Genomic DNA, 18,295 nt, shown 5'->3' on the forward strand with positions numbered 1-18,295 from the left:
CTTCAGAAGGGACTCACAGAAACAGATAACTGGTGCCAGAGCCATGGCCTGAAGTTAAACGCCAAAAAATGTATAGTCATACCCTTTGGGAAAAACAAGGTAACCCCAAGCTACCATATAGGTGGCAATCCACTAAGCACAGAAGAGGTTATCAGGGACCTGGGGACCCAGGTTGACAGTGGCCTTTCTTTTGACACTCACGTTGCTAAAGTGGTTAGAAAGACCTTCTACATTGCCCACCTGATCATGAAGGGATTCACATCCAGATCTAGTGAGGTCATTGTTCCCCTGTACTCTTCACTTATCAGACCAATGATCGAGTACAATGCCCCATTCGGGATGTATTGCACCCGACATCTGCAGCAATTGGAGAGACCCCAAAAGTTCCTCACCAAAAGGATAAAGGGACTCCAAAATCTGTCATATGCTGCCAGATTGAAGAAACTCCAGCTCTATTCAGTTGCATACCGTCTGCTCAGAGGTGACATGTGCTTGACATACAAGGCCATGTCCAACCCAGAATTAATGGACATGCTGCACCTCAAAAAATCCAAATCCACCAAAACCACTAGAGCAAGCGACTTAAACCTTAGCATGGATATAAATAGGACATGCTGGAGGGATAGATTTATCACTCAGAGACTCCCTATGCTGTAGAATAAAATCCAGGTCCATGTGAGGCAGAGCTGGCTCTGTTCAAGAGAAATCTTGACCTGTGGATGGAAGATCATAGGTTTATCCCGGGAATCATCTCTGTGTCACTGCTGGACAGAGGCACAACAAACTAATGGGCACAGTATTTTTTCATATAAGGGGTGGAATAAGCCACAAAAATTTGGGCTATGCTTATAAATGCCTTAGGGCAGATAGCCTAGTATAAACCTATGAACCTATGAACCTATGTTTACTATTCAATGCACTTGGTTGTGCAGTTTCATACAAGCTAGTGCTGTCCAGGAGAATTCAATTAGAGTAGGACCATTTCGAAGGAGCATCCACTTGGTACAGAAGTTCTTCTTTGCTGTGTCTTCCATGAGCACAGAATGTTTTTTTTTTATCCCAGCAGGACTGTTGGCTGACAAATGGATTAAATTAAAACAATTTGGAAAGCTTATGAAGGAACTGCTATACATTGATATAGCTTAATAACATTTTCAGCTGCAATTTCAGGCACTCATGTTAACTGCATTGGGAGAACTTCAGCAGCAAAGAGAGTCGGGTTTAAAAATATAATCAGGAATATTCTCATCCCATATCTCTTTCCTGATTTCCTCCTACAATTTTGCCCTAGCTTTTCTGCAGAAAGAATATGAATCCTATGTATGTTTTTAGCAGTAATTATACTGTCCTTATTTGTAATTTATTGCTGCAGGGCATCATTTGCCTTGCATAACATTTTCTTGACCACTTGTAAAATATCAGTTTGTTTCTGCTGAGCGGAATAATCTTTGTTGTGTACTGTGATAGTAAAGCTGATTGTTATTGCACTAAATACAGATCAGACTTTGTTATTGTCTAGTATTGTGCAGGGGTTTGATGTCTTTGCACTTCCTTTAGATGTTAAATGAAGCAGAATAGCTGCAAAAAAAGCACAGTTGCACCTTGGTACAAACATGTGGAAGAAGCATATAACATATACGTATGCTGTTGTGTAGTAAACATATCATAGTTATATGTGTTCCACTGTAATGCATACAAATTACCACAGTAAAGTTTAGGAGTAAAACACTTAATGAATTCACCAATTAAATCAATCTTGGATCAAGACATGTGTAACTTTAAATGTTGCGTGCTGCAACAGTGTTATTTTTGTGAAAATAATCCATTCTTTTTAACATGAGCCAGCTCTTCAATATAACACTGCGATTATCATAATGTCCCAAACATTTCCATCTCTCATTTCATGTAGTTATACTTACCATTGGACAGCCCATTATGTATATTCAGCATGACAAGATGTCTGTTCTGTGATAAACATTCACAAAAGTAAAAGAATAAATCACAAAATAATGTAAGGGACATTACAGTATGAAGTATAATTAGGCAGCACAGTAATGCTTTTGTTAAACATTACTTCAGAAAATTGGCACACTGGGTGTGAAGCAGATTTGTCTACTGCATGGCTTTGTCGGTAACACCTGCTGCTACGCAAAGCATTGACACCTGCCTTCCTTTTGTAAATCAACTGTAATATGATAAGTTAATGAACAATTGTCCAAGTGAAATAGTAAAGTAAATCTGATCTGAATCTCTGAACTCCTGTCAACAGGTGTTAGGCCTGCTTAGAGACAGACATCCTGCGGTCCTGTCATTATGGGCACTCACAACAGCCAATTAAGGTTATAGCTCAGCCTGCCTGCTTAAGCAGTACATAGTCTCCCGTGAGTAGATTATCTAATCACAAGGCAGGTGCATGACCAAGATAATTGTCCCTGCAGAGACCAAACAAATGTCCTGCTGTAACCTATCAAGCCTTCCTCCCCATAACTTGTTACCCATCATTCTAGTTTGTCTTGATGTAAGGTGTGTGGCAAAAGTATACAATAATATTGCATTCTCTACTTCAGATATTTCTGCTGATACATGTTCATAGATTTAAGACATCTACTTATGCCTGACATTTTGACATTGCCCTTACATTATTTTTAGTTCTAACGCCCTTGTATTTTCTTTCTGCATTCACATCTTCTTTTCTTAGAATGACTGTACTTTTTCTGTATGAGCATGCTATAAAAATATAGCAAAAAAATTACAATATCAGAAGAAGATGAATGTTTTCAGCACAGCCATGTCTAACCAGATAACCTTCAATAAACTTCCCTTTCTCATAACTGCAAAAGTACAGAATTGTTTAACTGTCTGGAATATTTATCTGTTCAAATGTTTTTGCTTATGTATTTTAATCACATTGAATGATCCATTTGACTATAGAGAACTAAAGACAATTGAAAACAGAATTATGAAATAAATAGAAATTTTCTCCTTTGCTGCACTGTTTGAATTCTCTATGCTCACTAATAATGTGTAAATATTTAGCCCATTAATCTTATTTGTTTCCTCCATTTTTTAATTATCAGGGTTAGTGACCATTTCAGAAAGCATATCCATCAGATTACTAATCTCAGAAATGCACATCCCTTTAAATATATTGTTTTATTAGTCTTTGTTTTTGGCCTAAAATTTATCAAAATATAAAACTTTTTGTTTTCTCAGGAGAGCTGTTCAGGGCTGTATCCCAAACCAGTTTATGCTCAGTGTCGTAAATCAGGGATAGCAAACAGCACTGGCACAATTCCAAGAAAAGGCTTGTATGCATTGTAAGCAAATGAGAAGCTCTGCAAGACTTTGGGGTTGGTCACAGTCCCTAAACTTGGTTCCAGAAAATGGGATTGAGGTGTCGATCCTCTCCACAATGGAAGTAAAAATTAGCAGAGAATGCCTTAAACTGATCCCCATGTTGTTTAATATACAATACTATATTAAAAGGGGTACCTATATGTGGGAAAACTGTATTCCAAATCTTGGACTACCACGTAAGTATATGTTGTTTTGTGGTATATGGTGATAAGTTCACATTAGTTACGTAGCCAGCAGTTTAATGAACTGTTCCTGAATCTTTCATTTTCTAAACATCCATCAAAAAATTTTACCTATTTTTAAACGAGGATGTCTGGTTCAGTTTCTGAGCAGTACTAGAAGGTTCCCAAAGTGATGCCCTGCACTGCCAGTGATTGACACGCTTAATTACATGAACTGATACTGGAAAATAATGTCAAAAATGTAATATAATCATAGGATCATGGGAAGTTATTAGGATAATGGCCCTAGGGCCTTTACAAGCTTATTAAAGTTCTACCCTTATTTCCACAATCAGCACCTATTGACCCTGTCCAAGATGGACACAGATAGAACCCCTGAGGTGAATTTACGGTTATCCATCCAATCATCCAGACAGCATTTGAAGAGGGCCAATAAGGTGCCCTGTTTGACATGAAGTGGGAGTCTGTTTCAAAAGTGTGGTAACCTCTGGGAGACAAATCTGTCCTTCCAGCAGGTTCTATTAATGTTACATACCAGGTTAAGGTCTTTAGAGCAAGTAATGCATGTACCATTTCACTTGCGGATATGCAGCATTTCCAGTAAAGCAGGGTCAGAGGTTGCCTTTTATGCAAGGCAGAGATCGCCTCTGAGTAGTCTGTATAAAACAGAATAAAGTGACAGTGATGTCAGATGATCCCATAGGACAGATGCTGAAGACCTTGAATTTTCCTTGTGAAGAACCTTTGTGGTCTCTCCAATTGCTGCAGGTGCTTGGAAAGGTACATACCAAAAGGGGAGTTGTACTCAATTACTGACCTGATGGGGAAAGAGTACAGAGAGGTTATAATTTCTTTTTTTTTTCTGGAGGCAAAACCCTTACTTATGAGATGAGTAATATAGAATGCCCTTCTTACCACTTTTGAGACATGATGATAAAAGGTATGCTTGCTGTCAACCTGTGTGCATAGGTCTCTCACTACTGAGTGCATACCTAGGTTGTTGCTATTGATGTGGTAGTTAGCAGCAGCATCACTCTTACCAAAAAGGATAACACATTTTTTTGCATTGAGTTTAAGGCCATGACTTTAACATCAGTCATTTGGTTGTGTAAGACCCTCGTATAGGATGTTGACATCATTTGGAGATTCTATGACTGCTCCCAGTTTGCAGTCATCAGCAAACTTTGTCTGCCACAGGCCTTTAGTTTTTGTGTGTACTTTGCAGAAATAGATTCCAAACAGTAGAGAACCCAGGACCAATTTCTGTGGAGCACCATTCATTACAGCTCTGCTGTTGGAGATTAATTCCCCTATTTTGACTATATCGGTTCTATCAGTGAGCCAATTAGCAATCCATCTAATGATATAAGGGTTGATACCCAGCTGGGTGAGTTTGTCAATGGTGCCTGAGTGGGGGATAGTATCAAAATCCTTGGCTAAGTCTAGGTAGGCTGTATGCCCAGATTTCCCCTCGTCAAGGACCTTGGTGACTGTCTCGAAGAAGTCCACCAGGTTTAACAGGCATGATCTCCCTTTGACAAATCCAAACTCAGTAGGGCAAGTGTTTGGGGATTACTTATATCTTTGTTAATAAGGCCCATGATGATTCACTCCAAGGCCTTGCAGATAAGGCTAGTCAGGCTAATAGGTCTGTAGTTCCCACGGTCAGTGGAAGTACTACCTTTGTGCAAGGGAATGACAGTGGCCAGTTTCTATTCAGCTTGGATAAAGCCAGTGCTTAGACACTCAATGATGTTGCTAATTCTTGTTGGAGCCCATGTAAGACACAGCCTGGGATGTTATCAGGTCCCATAAATGCTGTGTTTTTAGCCTTAGAGAGGGCATTTATGACCTCCTCTTTAGAGATGCAATGTACAGGACAGGTGGAAGGGATGTTATGGTGTAAGTGTGGTTGGGACAGGGGACTGAAGCCTTCACAGAACCTGTCAGCCAAAAGGTTAGCTATGTCCATAGGCTCAGTATATGTGGTATCATTAACTACCAGTTCAGCACAAGTCTGGGCCTTTCCTTTTAGGTTACGGATGTAACTAAAGAACACCTAATAGTTGTCCTTAGATGAATAAACAAATATGGATTCATAGTTTGCTTTGGAGAACTTCACAAGAAGTCTTATTTGCTTGTTTAAGCTTAGGAGGTAGTGTTTCCAGTTTAAGGCTTGGTCTCACTTACTCTTAGATAGCAATTTCTTCCTCTCATTGTCTCCTCACAGTAAGATGCTGTCCGGTTCGATTCTCAGCTAGAGCGTCTTCTGCGTAGAGACATGCGTGAATGGGCGTACCTTCGTTGAAGGTTGTGCGTCAGGGCTGGTAACTCGGCACATTCATTAGCAGACCGGAGTTCCAGTGTGGCGACTCCTAACCGGGAAATGCCGAAAGACACAAACACAAACATTGTAAAGGCTGTTAATGGCAGTTTTCCACCAGTCAGGTTTGTTCTTCCTTGAGGAGCTTGTTTTGGTCCTACCAGGTGCAGCCGAGTCAATGCAGTTATACAGGTGTTTATATAAAGCATTGATGTAGAACTTGGCATAGTTGCCAGTTCCATCTGAGGGCAGAGGTGCAGCAAAACTATTTATGCCATCCCATAAGAGGTTATAATCTGCTTTGGAGAAGTTTCTTAGTTTAGTTGCTACTGGCAGGGTCAGGTGTGATAGCTGCTTTGAATGAGAATAATTTATGGTCAGATCATACTAAGGAAGACCTCACAGTGGGGTTTCTACAGTGGTACCCCATATTGGTAAGCACAAGATCCAGGATGTTGACATCCCTTGTGGGCATGTCAACCAGCTGGTCCAGGGAATTAAAGTTTACAAAGTCGGGCAAGTGAGTTTGAGCATGTGTAATTTACCAAGTCAAAGATGGGCAGTTAAAGTTGCCTAAAACCACGGTGTTTGGATGTATCTTGATAGACTCAAGTACATCCAAAAAAGTGATAACTGCTTCATAACAAGAGTTCAAATGTGCTATTTAGACTACTAGCAGTGCAAAACTCAAGAGACTGACTGTATTCCTTAGAGAACTTAGTGGTCATAGTATCAGTCTTGGGTTGCCTTTCACATTCCATCTGTTGCCAAGGTGCCTGCTGCTATGCAATACATGGAGCTAATGTACATTGAAAAGTAGGGTAAAGTACTTTGCCTATATGATGAGAAACATTAGCATAGAATACCTTTGCATCCAATTGTCTTCAGATGTAGTAAATGGAGATTTGGGAGAATGACTATATTTCTCTACCTTGGCCTGTGTCACAGCTTCTAGTTTACTGCTGGATTTGGAAATGTGCTATTGGGTCATATGAGCTTCTCACATCTTGGTGCAACTGATCTGTTTTAGCATAAGTATAAGCTACATTGCCACTGCCTTTTGTAATCTGGCCTACAGCGCTATAGACAAGACTGATTTCTATGCATTAGTGAACTGAATGGCCTACCATCAATTGGTTATGAAAAAGGAATTGGTCATTTTATCAAATTATAGTTCCAAACTCTTATTTACTGAGACTACATCCATAAAAATGCATAAGAGTGCAGAATTCAATGTAACTTGCACTTCAAGAAACATGAATGACCACAGTATGTTTGTGACTCCAAAGGAATGCTTCAACCCACAAAATGTAAATTAATAGAAATTTAGACAAACACTGACCACCCTCATTGTCTATGCAATTCTGACACTTCAGTGGCATGCTGACCATCTGAAAGAAAGGCTTAAGTAAACATTAGTGTTGGATGTCTGAAAATGCTGTAGTATATTAGGCAAAGTGCTATTATTTCTAGTTAATGTAATCACTTAAAGGAATGTATTGTCTGCTGAAATCATTGTACTAACTGCACAAGACATTTCATTAAGTTGGCAGCCATCTTTGTGACAATGTTAATTTTGAACAGGAAATATACAAACTGATAGGGATGTTCAAAGAGAGAGGATACCCTATCAAATTGTTGATCAAAATTAGAAACGAGATATTTGAAAAATGAGATGACAAGTTTAACCCGATTCTTTTAACTAGAACAGCCACATCTATATGTTCCAAAACAGAAACACAATATGAAATAAACTTGGTACTAATGTTCAGGGAAGAGTTGAGACAAGCACTGGGTGGCAGTGAAGAGTTACCGAATAGCTGGTTAACTACAGCAGAGCTAGTAAGAGAGATGGCTAGAAAGGTGCTTGGTGTGACATCTGGAAAGAGGAAGGAGGACAAGGAGACCTGGTGGTGGAATGAAGAAGTACAGGAGAGTATACAGAGAAAGATGCTGGTGAAGAAGAAGTGGGATTGTCAAAGAGATGAAGAAAGTAGACAAGAGTATAAGGAGATGAGGTGCATGGCAAAAAGAGAGGTGTCAAAAGCTAAGGATAAGGTGTATGAAGAGTTGTATAAAAGGCTGGACACTAAGGAGGGAGAAAAGGACCTGTACCGATTGGCTAGACAGAGGGACCGAGCTACTAAAGATGTGCAGCAGGTAAGGGTGATAAAGGATAATGAGGGAAACGTACTCACAAGCAAGGAGAGTGTGTTGAGCAGATGGAAAGAGTACTTTGAGGGGTTGATGAATGAAGAGAATGAGAGGGAGAGAAGGTTGGATGATCTGTGGATAGTGAATCATGAAGTGCAGTGGATTAGCAAGGAGGAAGTAAGGATAGCTATGAAGAGGATGAAGAACAGAAAGGCTGTTGGTCCAGATGACATACCTGTGGAAGCATGGAGGTGTTTAGGTGAAATGGCAGTGGAGTTTTTAACTAGATTGTTTATTGAAATCTTTGAAAGTGAGAGGATGCCTGAGGAATGGAGAAAAAGTGTTTTGGTACCGATTTTTAAGACTAAGGGTGATGTGCAGAGCTGTAGTAACTGCAGAGGGATTAAACTGACCAGTCACAGCATGAAGTTATGGGAAAGAGTAGTGGAAGCTAGGTTAAGAAGGGAGGTGAGGATTAGTGATCAGCAGTATGGTTTCATGCCAGAAAAGAGCACTACAGATGCAATGTTTGCCCAATGGTTAAGGTGTTTGCCTTAGAAATACAAAATACAGGGTTTGAATCTCACATGGAATAACTGGCTAGGCTTAAAATGGCTCGCAAGTGCTGTTAGCCTAGTACTAACCTATGAACCTATGAGAGTGTTGATGGAGAAGTACAGAGAAGGTCAGAAGGAGTTGCATTGTGTCTTTGTGGATTTAAAGAAAGCATATGACAGGGTGCCTAGAGAGGAGTTGTGGTATTGTATGAGGAAGTCAGGAGTGTCAGAGAAGTATGTAAGCTTGATACAGGATATGTATGAGGGTAGTGTGACAGCGGTGAGGTCTGCATTGGGAGTGACAAATGCATTTAAGGTGGAGTTGGGATTACATCAAGGATCAGCTTTGAGCCCTTTCTTATTTGCAATGGTGATGGACAGGTTGTCAGATGAGATCAGACAGGAGTCCCCGTGGACTATGATGTTTGCAGATGACATTGTGATCTGTAGTGAGAGTAGGGAATAGGTGGAGGAGACCCTGGAGAGGTGGAGATATGTTCTAGAAAGAAGAGGAATGAAGGTCAGCAGGACTAAGACAGAATATATGTGTGCGAATGAGGGAGGATAGAGGAATGGTGAGGATGCAAGGAGTAGAGGTGGCAAAGGTGGATGAGTTTAAGTACTTGGGATCAACAGTTCAGAGTAATGGTGAGTGTGGAAGAGAGGTGAAGAAGAGAGTACAGGCAGGATAGAGTGGATGGAGAAGAGTGTCAGGAGTGATTTGTGACAGATGAGTACCAATAAGAGTGAAAGGGAAGGTCTACAAGAGGGTAGTGAGACCAGCTATGCTATATGGGTTGGAGACAGTGGCATTGACAAAAAGGCAGGAGTCAGAGCTTGACGTGGCAGAGTTGAAGATGTTAAGATTTGCACTGGGTGTGACGAGGGATGGACAGGATTAGGAATAAGTATATTAGAGGGTCAGCCCAGGTTGGAAGGTTCGGAGACAAAGCCAGAGAGGCAATATTCTGTTGGTTTGGACATGTGCTGAGGAGGGATGCAGAGTATATTGGGAAAAAGATGCTAAGGATGAAGCTGCCAGGTAACAGGAAAAGAGGGAGGCCTAAGATAAGGTTTATGGATGTGGTGAGAGAGGACATGCAGGTGGTTGGTGTGACAGATCAAGATGCAGAGGACAGGAAGAAATGGAAACAGTTGATCTGCTGTGGTGACCCCTAATGGGAGCAGCTGGAAGAAGAAGAAGACTTCCATATAATCAGGAGACCCAATACCTTAGAGATGTTTTTAATACATATTGATTTTTGATAAAGAGATGAAACAAGTACTAGAGGAGGGACTGAAGGTAACTTAAAAGTAAGGGTTGAAATTTGAAAATGTGTCTTGAAAAGCTATTGACAAAAAAAGTAAGAGATATTATTGATCCAGGATGTTGAAATGTAATAAGTGTAAGTACTGTAAATGCATAAACGAAGGCACTTATGTAGTGACAGAAAGTTACAATCACAGTATTTCATGTCCACAGCACTGTAATTGCAATACAAGACTAGTGATGGATATTGCAACATGTACTTCATGTTTGGCTTTCTACGTAGGTAAGACTATGAGGAAATTAAGGGAAAGAATAGCCGAACACGTAAGGGACATAAAAAACAAGTAGAAAGAAAATGCACTATTCACACATAGTTTGCCCTGTGATAATTTTAAGAAATTTATGTTTTTTTTTATCGTTGACCGTATTATCCCTACCCAGAGGGGAGGTGACATTAAATCGAATTTAGATAGGCTGGAGATAGAATGGCAGTTAAGACTGAATGCTACCAGCATACCAGGTATTAATGAAAATTGTTGTTTGACTAGTGTTCTTAAGTTAATGTCTTCTAAACGGTAGTATTTGGACTGCAGAAAGGTTTTATTTGTTATTATAATACAGTGGATTTTACTGTAAGCCGAGACTAATTGGTGACTTTAAGGTATTATTAGGTTGTCATATATATGTGTATACATAAGTTTTTTATTTGAAATTTAATATGTTATGAATATGGTTCTCCACTTTAGCTTAAGGTTTGATTATGTAATTTTAAACATGTTTAACATGTGTCTTTAAATTTTAATGAGAATGAACTGGTGATCACATGATTTGATTTGATTTGATTTAAATGAGCAATTTTAAGTCATGGCTTTACTCTGAAGAAGCCCAACGTTTTGGGTGAAAGTGCTTAGTGTAAAGTCGTTTACCTTATTAAGTGACTGATACTCCCTGGGCAGCAGTCCACTACAAACTCTGTCATGCTTTCAGTCAGTGTGTGACGAAAATCCTGCATCCTTTGACATGAAAGTACAGTGGATGCTGATGATACTGCACCTGGGACATGCTAGGACCATACAGCTGACATGGTAGGACTGCCACAGACTGCAGTTTCCGAAATTCAAACTACTTTACTGATTGTTAAGCACATAACAATGAAAATACTATCAAATTATGCTTGGCACCAGCCGAGGGCCATGCAGCTTGTATGTTGCAATACATCTCAAAGGTACCACTGATTGCAAATGTGTCACTAGAAAAGGCACAGCACCAAACAGAGAGAATGCTGAAAGCCATATAAATTATTGGCATTTGCAGAACTGTCACTAATGTGACAGGGAACTAATCAAAGGGGGCGACAAAGCCAACACATTCTGTCTAGGCTTATAGATGCCCTCGGGCAGATAGCCTAGTACTTACCTATGAACCTATGTCTCATACAGTGTGGAATGTTTTTGGCATTAAAGGATTTAATAAGGTTGACAGTGGATTTATACTTACATCCTTTAAACTTCTTGAAACACATTATTTTTGTTTTTTGAGTTCTAAGCTCCACTGCGACTTCGAGGTTTTGAGCCTTGCTGTGTCTAGCTTCACCTTTCTCCTGAATATCTTTTTTAAGAGGTTCCTTATTGCTGTTAATCTTCAGTAAATCCACTGTGACCCAAAAGTAGATTAAGGCAAAACATTTATTGTTCAGAATAGATTGGCAGTGTAAAGCAAAAACAAATGCAGTTTCACGTAATCTAAATTAGACTAACATGGCAGATCTACAGACTCTAAGTACATGAGGAAACTGACTCTGGAAAATTCCTTCCAATTATAATTCAAATCCCTGATTGACACCAGAAATATGCATTCGTCAGTCAGAACATGTTAATGCTGCTACATCTTTGCATTGTCTCATCACAGTACTATGTTCCCATGATTTCATCCATACAAACAATTTATTTATTTATTTTCTTATTTATTTATTTTTCATTTGTTAACCGGGAAAGTCTGACTGGATACAGGTCCATTTTCAGCGGAGGCCAGGGGAGAAAAGCTCCAAGTGTACATAACTAGTGTAATTACAGTGAAATTGTTACAGTGAATGATCACAAAATTGAAATTTGATTAATAATATATACAGACAGGTACAATTTTTACTCACATACACACAGGATGGGTTGAAAATTAGTATCTGAGAAAGACATAGTTAGTGATTTTTATCTTAAAAAGAGGGAAATTCTAACAAAAGGTTGTTAACATACATGGTATCATCTTAACTTTAAATCTTTCAGTAGGAGAGAAATATATAAAATTCTAAGCAGTTAGAGGATCAGAAGATTGCAATGAGGTTTTCATTTATGGATTCTGTTTGTGTGGGAGTTAGTCAGTGTTTGTACAGGGACAAAGCCAATGCATTTTTAGGTATTTCTTAAGAGATTTTTTGAATTGGGATAAAGAGGAGTCATTGTTGAGTTCAGCAGGAAGAAGGTTCCAGTTTTTTTCCAGCAGAGTTGGAGAATAGTGATGCACCAGCTGAATTGTTGGTTTTAACAGTCTGTACTAGCATTTTGTTGGAAGAGCGAAGGGTCTTTAGGTTACTATAGGGGGTGATGATATTTTTCAGTATGGGTGTACTGTCTGGTTGGTAGAGAATTTTATGAACATCTATTAGTTGGTTATATTGCAGTTGGTTGGGTAATTCTAGCCAGTCTAATAACTGAAGGTTAACGCAGTGATGGGTTCTATAAGCTGACCCTGTGGCAAATCTGGCAATATTGTTGTAGCAGCTAGTCAATTTATTGAGGTTTGATTTGCTTAGGTTAGCAAAGATGGGTGAGGCATAAAGAAGGGTTGATAGCAGATGTGTACGGGCAATAACAGTTCTATCAGATGGGGTTAGGAATTGCTTAATCCTGCATAAAGAGCCTAGTTTTTTGTTAAATGTTTTAATAGTTTTGTCTATGTGAGCATCGAGGTTTAAGGTTGTTGCCGATGATTACTCCCAGTAGTTTAATAGTAAGTTCTGGAGAAATGATGGTGCCATTGTTAAATGTTATTGTGAGAGGTGGTGAGGGGATCTTGCGTGTGGAGGAGAAGATCAATAGTTTGGTTTTGTTTGGGTTTAATAGTAGTCTGCGACCTGTGAGCCAGTTCTCTACTTGGTTGAAAGTGATTTGTGATAAATTTTGTAGATCTGAGGGGGAGGTGGCAGAGCGGATTAAGGTGGAGTCATCGGCTTACTGAATACAAGTTGCATTTGGGATAACTTTATGCAGGTCATTAATGAATAAGGAGAATAGGAGGGGACCTAATATAGATCCTTGTGGGACTTCAAGAGTGACTGGTGAAAGGGATGATAGATTCTCCTTCCATAGTACAGCTTGTTGTCTGTCGCTTAGGTAAGAATGAAACCAGTTAATTGCTAGGTTATCTATGGGGGGTGATTTTAGTGTGTCTAAGGGTAGCTGGTGGTTTACCATATCGAATGCCTTGGATAGGTCTAGGAAGAGGGCACAGGAGATCTTGTTGTTATTATGGTTTGGATTTATTGTGTGAGAGAAGGAGAGAAGGGCTGAGGTTGTACTATGGCAGGGTCTAAATCTGTGCTGGGAGGGGGCTAGGAGAGAATTTTGATTCAGATAGGCAAGAAGTTGCTTATGGATACATTTTTTCCATTATTTTAGCCAAGGGAGACAGAATGGCTATAGGCCTGTAATTTGAAAGTTCAGTGGAATTTCCCCCTTTGTGTACAGGAATAATGTGGGAGTTTTTCCAGATGGAGGGGATATAAACTTTGAGAATTGTTCTATTGATTAAAATTGAAATGGGATATGCTATTTCATTAGCAGCTTTTTGGAGATATTTTGCAGGTAGTAGGTCTGCTGATGGGTGGTGGGTTTCAGTTTCTTAAGTAGGGACTTAATAAAAGTTGTTGTTACTGGATCAAGCTTGAAGGAGATATTATTATCTGGTGTGGGATTGGTGGTAGTTGGGGTATTGAGAGATAGTTTGTTGGCTAGGGATTGCACTGTTTCAGTAGAGAAAGTATTAAAGGTGTTGGCAACAATTTTAGGAGGTTGTTGGAGGGTAATTAGGGGGGTAGGGGTAGTTGATTGACCTGGGTGGAGAAGTTTATTGATGCCTGACCAGAATTATTGTGGCTGGTTTTGGTGTTTTTGTTGTAGATTGCAGTAGTATCTCTTTTTATCTAGCATAATGAACTTCCTAGTATCATTCCTCAATTGTTTATATATGATGTGGTCTTTTGGGGATTTAGTGGTTCTCCAGGAGGTCCACACTTTGTTTCTGCTAATACTCTTTTGTCTTGTATCATTGGACAGCCGTGGCGCAACTTTGTTATTGGTTCTAATAGTACATTTGGGAGCATGGTTGGTTGTCCAGGATAGCAAGAAATGCAGAGTTAAAGTATGAGACTGCTTCATCTAGTGGAAGTAGTGTTAGGATGGACCAGTTGCATGAGTTAAGTTCATTCTGGATTTTAGTCTGAATAAAGTTCTTAGTATTTCTAATAGTTTTAAAGGTAGATTGATGAGGGATGTCATTTCTTTTTCTGATTATATAGGCGAGGGAGTGACCACTAAAGTCTTCAGGTAGGGTTCCTGTTTGGTATATCTGGGGTAGGTTATTTATTAATATCCAGTCTAGGATACGTTCCTTATTGTTAGGCTTATTGATTCTGGCAGGTGAAGAGATCATCTGGGAGAAGTCATGCAAATTTATATGGGTGGAGGGGAAGTCTGCAGAGCAAGTATTACAGTCTATATTAATGTCCCCGAGAATAAAAGTTTCCTGGGGGTAGTTAGCGGACAGCCATTGGAGGATACCCTCCAAGGTATTTGTGTTGTCACCTGGGGGAATATAGATACACACAATGTTTATAGATTTGTGTTTGCTGATTTGGACCTGTGTGATGAGTATTTCTGCATTGCTAGTGACAAGGGCATTTGGATTCTTGTTTTGGGTACTTCCAGAGTGGATTTATACAAGATGGCTACCCTCCTTCCTTTTTTAGGGTTGCGATCAAGTCATAATATATTATAACCTGGGGGTAAAACCTCATTATCAGCGGTAGTAGGTTTGAGTCAGGTTTTGGAAAGGCATAATACATCAGGGGAGTGGACATCCAGGAGGGCATGTAAACAGTGAATTTTCTTGTTTATACTTCTTATGTTTAGATGACACACTAAGTGTGAGTTGGAGGCATTATTTGAGTTTTTGTAGGCTAGTAAGGCTGTTATTTGTGGGGCTTATAGTAACAAGTGGGGTTGGGCCTGGGTTAGGGTGGATGCACCATCCACTATGAGGTTAGATAGTAAACTAATAGGAAGTTTCTGGAGTTTTAATAAGAGTTTGTGATAGATTTTAGATCTGGGGTTAATATATGAAGCACGAATGGGATGTTGAGGTTTTGCATTAGAGGCTGCATTTATTATAGAATATGTGACAAAACAAGGCAAATGGCATCTCTTTAGCAAACAATATTCCATAGTATTCATTTGTTTCATAATAAAACTTTATTCAATGTGGTAAAATACCTTTCAAATTACAAACACATTTCTGGTCTAAAATACAGAAATCCACTTTGGCATTTAAAAATGTCTGAAATAATTCTACCAGATGAAATACATTCTGATACTTATATTGTCTGATATTTCTATGTTATACTCAACAATCAGCTGTCCATTTCATCTTTATTTGGCTGTGCAAGCAGGTTTCCTTTAAGTTTCTTCTATTTGCAGAGTTCATGCATTATTAACAGTATTTTTAATATCTGTTGTTACAATAAAATACATTTTATTAAGCAGTGATTCACCTCTTAAAAGACACCACCTCTTGAAATATGTATACAGTTGCCAAAAGCAGACATTATTTTCTACCAAGAAACCAAAGCAGCACAGAGGTATCAGGGCAGATATGCATTAGGACAGTTGAAGGGTATTCAAACACATAGCTTGGATTCATGCTGTAAATAGTGAGTTATGATTTTAATTACAATTACTAAACAAGGTGAAAGCCTCCAGATTCATTTAGGGTGCTTTATCCTGAAGGGCAATTTATTGTTGAGTTTTCTAAATGATCATCTCCAAGATGATCCAACTTTTCATCTCAAAAATGTAATGATTACAATGGGCTTCATGAATGGAGTTTGCCAGAGATACTAGCTGCTGAATTTGATATCAAAACAGATTCCATTTTAGAGAGCCCTAAACCTAAAAGAAAGCACCTTATTAAAGCTGAAGAATTGCTGTCTCATTTTTGCATGGGATTAGGCTTACTGGATGACTGGAGGGCAATTAATGTTGAAGGTTAAGGGTACACTTTTGTGTCTCCATCTTTAGAAGGGCTAGGTAGAATTGATTATATTTAATTTTCCAGATGCTGGAACAGGAAATAGGGGTTTAGTCATAGGTTCATAGGTTCATACTAGGCTATCTGCCCTAGGGCATTTATAAGCCTAGCCAGAGTGTGTTTGGCTTTCGCCATCCATTTTAAATTAATTTTGCTATGCCTTTTTTTGAGGTTAGTATACTGTGCCTCTGTCTAACAGCGACACAGAAGTGATACCCGGGGTAAACCTACGATCTCCCATCCACTCATCAAGATTCCTCTTGAAGAGTGTCAATGTGGGACTCTGCCTAACCTGGACTGTGATTTTATTCCAGAGTGAAGGGAGCCTCTGGGTTATGAATCTGTCACTCTAGCATGTCCTATTTATTTCAGTGCTGAGGTTCAAGTCTCTCGAGCACGTAGCTCGATGGGATTTGGATTTTCTGAGGTGCAGCATGTCCCTTAATTCCGGGTTGGACATGGCCTTATACGTCAGGCACAGATCACCTCTGAGCAGGCAGTATGCCACTGAGTAGAGCTGGAGTTTCTTTAACCGGGCAGCATATGGCATCTGTTTGAGCCCTTTGATCCTCTTGGTGAGGTACTTTTGGGGTCTTTCCAGTTGCTGCAGGTGTCTGGTAAGGTACATCCCAAAAGGGGCATTGTACTCAATTATGGGCCTGATGAGGGATGAGTAAAGAGGCACGATGACCTCCCCTGATCTAGATGTGAATCCCTTCATGATAAGGTGGGCTATATAAAATGTTTTTCTAACCACTTTGGCCACGTGGTTGTCAAATGAGAGATTGCTATCAACTTGGGTCCCCAGGTCCCTAATGACTTCTTCTGTACTTAATGGATTACCACCTATGTGGTAATTTGTGGGCACTTTGTTTTTGCCAAAGGGGATGACTATACACTTTTTGGCATTTAGCTTGAGGCCATGGCTCTGGCACCAGTTGTCTGTTTCTATGAGGCCCTTTTGGAGGATGCTTGTGTCGGCTGGAGAGTTGATTATGGTGCCCAGTTTGCAGTCATCTGCAAACTTGGTCAGCCACAGTCCTTCCATGTTGGCCTGTACCGCCGAGAAATATATACTGAACAAGAGAGGTCCCAGGACTGAGCCTTGTGGGATGCCACTTGTAACTGGTTTGAAGTCCGACATGGCTCCAGCAATTCTAACCATGTGGGTTCTGTCCTTGAGCCAGTTTGCAACCCATCTAGTGACATAGGGGTTTATATTTAAGCTGATGAGCTTATCTATAATGCCCGAGTGGGGTATTGTATCGAAGGCTTTTGCGAGGTCCAGGTAGGCTGTGTGGACCACCTTCCTCTCGTCAATAGCCTTGGTGACTGTTTCAAAGAAATCAACCAGGTTTAAGAGGCAGGATCTGCCCTTAACAAAGCCAAACTGGGTAGGATCCAGTGTCTGTAGGTCCCCAATATCTTTATTTATGAGGTCCATGATGATCCTTTCCATAGCTTTGCAGACCAAGCTAGTCAGGCTTATGGGGCGATAGTTTCCAGGATCCGTTGAGGCACCACCTTTGTGGAGAGGGACCACTGTTGCTGTATGCCACTCTTTGGGTACATATCCTGTAGTAAGGCTAAGATTGAACAGTAGTTTTATGTTTGGGTTTAGCTCTTCTTGGAGTTCATGTAGGATGCAGCCCGGGACACCATCTGGTCCCATTGATGCTGTGTTTTTTGCTTTGGAGAGGGTGGCTCTTACCTGAGCATCTGAGATGTCAGGGGGGAAGCACTCTGTTGGGATAGATATTTGCCATTTTGGTGGGGAGGGGGGGAGAAGTTTGCACTAAACCTGTCAGCTAGGATGTTGGCAATGTCTGTGGGCTCGGTGTATTTTTTGTCATTTTGGACTAATTCTGAGCATATCTGGGAATTCCCACCTAGGTTCCTAGCATAACTAAAGAAAGCCTTGTGATTATCCTTAGTGTCCTGTGCAATTCTTCTCTCGAAGCTGGCCTTAGACGATTTTATGAGTGCCCATAGTTTTTTTGCTAATACTGATCAGAGATGCCTTCCCTTTTTGGGATTTTGCTCTATCATGTAGTAGCTTCCTCCTTCTATTGTATAGTTTGTTTATGGCTGGGGT

The sequence above is a fragment of the Protopterus annectens genome, chromosome 1.part1, assembly GCF_019279795.1.
Source record: "Protopterus annectens isolate FY-2018-M chromosome 1.part1, PAN1.0, whole genome shotgun sequence".
Classification (NCBI taxonomy): Eukaryota; Metazoa; Chordata; order Ceratodontiformes; family Protopteridae; genus Protopterus; species Protopterus annectens.